Source organism: Lathyrus oleraceus, chromosome 7 (assembly GCF_024323335.1).
Source record: "Lathyrus oleraceus cultivar Zhongwan6 chromosome 7, CAAS_Psat_ZW6_1.0, whole genome shotgun sequence".
NCBI lineage: Eukaryota > Viridiplantae > Streptophyta > Magnoliopsida > Fabales > Fabaceae > Lathyrus > Lathyrus oleraceus.
The window spans coordinates 6169818-6174236 of record NC_066585.1 but is presented as its reverse complement, the minus strand read 5'-3'; positions in this window follow the sequence as shown (position 1 = coordinate 6174236).

Sequence of the window (4419 nt, the reverse complement as noted above, 5' to 3'; positions counted from 1 at the left end):
AAGGAAAGACTAGTCATTAAAATTACCAGAAGCTTTATGGGCATACCGAACTGCTTACAAAACACCCATAGGAACAACCCCATTTAAGCTAATTTATGGAAAATCCTGTCACCTCCCGGTAGAATTAGAACATAAAGCCTATTGGGCTATTAAAAATCTAAATTTAAACTATAAAGCCGCCGGTGAAAAGAGAATCCTTGATATAAGCGAATTAGAGGAACTCAGAAGAGATGCTTACGAAAATGCCAGAATCTACAAAGAAAGAACAAAACAATGGCATGACAAGCGCATATCAAGGAAAATCTTCAAACAAGGCGATACAGTCCTTTTATTTAACTCCAGACTGAAGTTATTTCCGGGAAAACTACGATCTAGATGGTCAGGTCCTTTTCAAATCACTAATGTTTTTCCTAGTGGAGCAGTAGAAATTAAAGGTAAATCTATGGAACCATTTACCGTAAACGGGCAACGTCTAAAACATTATCACTATGCAGAAAACAATGAAGATTCGCAAGTCTTGCACTTAGACGAAATGCATCCAGAAATTATAGATTGTAATTGATTGTTTTTATATCGAGCTTGCGACATTAAACAAAGCGCTTAGTGGGAGACAACCCACAAATTATTTTATTATTTCCTTATTCTATTATTATTATTTTTCTATTTCTTCCTTAATTATTCTTTTAATTTTTGTTTAGTATTCATTCTTAATTTATTTTATTTTATTAAAAACTTTTCTCTTCTTTCGGCATTTGGCCAAATCCTGACTAAAACTCTTGTTTTTCTTTTCTCTAGCTAACACTAACCTGATGGGACATATTGATCGTATGGGTATCAAATTCAGAGGAACAGCTCAGAAACAAAAGTTTGAGGAACTAGCCACGAGAGAGATGCTACCTAGCCTGTATGCTGATGACTGGGCAATGACTGCCCTTGGACTAAGACAAAGTGTCCTGTATTTGCTGAATCAGATAGGGTGGGAAACCGCTCCTATCCGTAGACAATTTGTCACTTACCGGAGACTGACTCTAGAATTCCTTAGTTCTCTGATCTATCTACCCAGCCATGGAAAAGGAATAAGCAGAGGTTTTATACAGTTCAGAATGTTTAACATGGAGTACCAATTTAATATTCAAAATTTTACCAACCTTTTAGGCTTCCTTACATCCTTTGACACATTCACAATGAGCCAAGAGGAACTTTTTGAATATAGAGAACTTGAACACTTTCGGGGTAACTTGACTGGAAATTACGATCCCGAGGAACATGAGTTTCTCTCTGGAAACATACATAACCCGGCCTTTCGCTATTTCCATAAGATCCTGACCCACACCTTATTTGGGAAGAAGCCAAACAGTACCACAGTTTCACGTGATGAACTCTTCATCATATTTTGTGCTTCTCAGAACCGTCCAGTAAACGGTGCCACTTTTATGTTAGCAAACTTGGACCACCTTATCCAAGATGAGCGAGCACCAATCCGAATAGGCGGTTTGATAACTATGATAGGTAATGCTATTGAATTACGTCAGCCTATGCTTGACTTAAGCCCTTTTTGTGGCATTACTACTATGAGTATACCCTTCCTCTTCAACACTTTGTTTATAGCAAACCTAGGGTCTGATGAGTTTGAGCTTATTATTGATAACCAAGTTCTTTGCCTATTCACCATGCCCGATCCTAGGACTAGTGTTCATAACCGCAACAACTGGCTCTACAATTTGAACGACACCCCCTCTCCTGCTAGATCCACTGAATCCATCCAGGACTATGAGATTTGTGATGACTATGAGATTTATGATGACCAGATTCCTTATGCTGAATCAGATCCTCAGACACCATCTGGATATTATGATATTGATCCTCCTCCTCAACCTGCTCAGACTGAAGAATCGGCAATACCCGACCTTAGACATCATATGCCCGGAACTGATTATAACACTGCCATGGAAGCTTTGATGTCAGAACAAGATGCCCTCAGAGAAGAGTTCACTAGCCTGAGGCACGAATTTCTGGGATACATGAACAGTATGACAAACCAGTTTCACGAGTTGCTATACCGTGTTAACTCCTTTGCTCCTCCGGCCAGCGATCGTGCAGATGGATATAATTTATTTATTTTTATTAGTTATTTAGTCTTAAGCTAGATTAATTCGTTAATGTTATTTCAAATTATATTCGTATTTGTTTCTCTTTCACACTTTTTGTTTTTCTCCATTGTTACATTATGATTATTTTATTGAAGCTATTTATTCATTTTATTATGTAATATCTATTATGCTCTCTACTGTTGCTGCCTACATGACTTATTAAAGAACAATATATTTATGCATCATTGTGCAAAGTAGAATGACATGCAGAAAATTAAATAGCAAAATAAAATAATCAAAAGCAAAACAAAACAAAAAAATAATAAAAATAAATTACCAAGTTATTCTGAAGAACGCTAGCTGAAGCCATGCCAAAAAGAATGTGTGACGAGCGTCACACAATCTATGGCGGACGGCATGCCAAGTACCTGTTACGACCGTCACGCCCCTGTGACGAGCGTAACACCTTTCTGATTAGGTGAACGTTACAGTGCCGTTGGAGACGAACGTTACACCCTTTTACTTTTTACCTTCCCCATTTATTCCCATTAACCCACATTTATTCACTTTTCAACCACCTCCTTTCCAATTTCCAAATTCTTTTCCTATAAATACCCATCAAAACCCTCCTCCATTCACCACAAACCACTCTCTAATATCAAATACATTTCTTTCTTTCCTTTACCACTCCTTTAAATTCACTCATCAGTGTCATACCCCAAAATTTGCCCGTTAATATTACAAGGCATTTTTTCAGGACACTCCAACTTATTTTTCAAGGCACTGATCCCAAAAGAACAAAGGCCCAGCACACAGATGGCCAAATCCAGAAAATGGCCCAAACTGGCCTGCTCGCTAGGCGAGCAAATCCTTCGCCTAGCGAACCCTTCGCTACAATACTCGCCTAGCGAAGCTTGCGAATACCAGAAAATTCTGGGCTTCATTCTGAGCCCATTAGGTCACGAAAAAGCATTATAAATACTGAGGACTTCATTCAGAAGGGGGGAACGAAAACGGAGAAAGAAGAACCCTATCAAGCAGACTCTAACACTCACGGGAGGCAAACTCTGAAGGAACTCGGCGGCATCAAGGTTTACCTCTGCCCAATTCAATCCGATTTGCCGATTCAAAGCCGCAATTTAATTGCAAACAGGTTTACATTGCTATTACTGCCTTATGTTCTTAATTTGCATATGGCATTATGATTAAATTTATGAAAATATCTTAAGTTTGGCATGTGAATTTTAGTATGTACCTGAATACCTTAAATGATTAACCATATAATTACTGTAATGAAAGCCATAAGGCATAAAATTGGTTGAAATTGTACTGATATCAAAATCAGAATCCGCAGCCGCTCGCTAGCACATCGCTAAGCGAGCATGCAACGAGTATTCGCTAAGCCTTCGCTAGGCGAGGCAGGAGCGAACGTGACAGTAACTGACTTTTCTGTTCTGATTTTTCACTCATGTTTTATCATAGCCATGCATCATTTACCCGATCCTATTTACTGTTGTGATCTTTTTTTTTTGTGGTGTAATCCTCGATTGCACCCTGATTTGGTGTTCTGACATGTTTTGTTGAGTTTTTTTTGTAAAGGTTCACATATCCCAGGAAAAGATTGCTTGTTAGGTATTCCACTTTATTTGTGGGATACTCTTGTGGAGATTCACCCTGAATTACTCAATTGATTTTAATGTATTAATTTTATGGCAAAGATCCACCAAATTGCTTAATTGACCTTAATGTATTAATTTTAATGGGGGGATTCCTCCTAATTACCTAATTGATTGTAAAATACGGCCTTTGAATATGTGATCTTGGACCTCTCTTTGTTGCTTTACGGTATTACGGTATTCTGGTCATGTCCCGCGAATGTGGGGATACACTTAGCCAAGACCCTTCGATTAAATCATCATGTCCCTATAAAATAAATCATAGTCCCTCGGATGATGCCTTCGAATATATGATTTTGTCCCTCGATGACCCTTCGGTGTAGCCTACGGTTAAATGATGATAGTCCCTTCGAATGCTGAGGTATCCTTACAACCGTTGCTTTCAATGACCAATCGATGACCCTACGATGACCCTTTTACATCCAAAGGATAAAACTACTTATTTCTCAATAATAAGGACGATTTTACCCTCACAAGGATAGGAAATGCCCATAAAGACCTTGGGTAGGTATAACTCCTAAATGCTTGCTCACAACTTAAACTACTTTTCACACCTCACACTTTTCAAAACCTCCATTAGAAAATCACCACTTGGTATACATTCATACTAGAATCATTACCGAGTTATATTTTTCTAAACAACTTTCAAAACT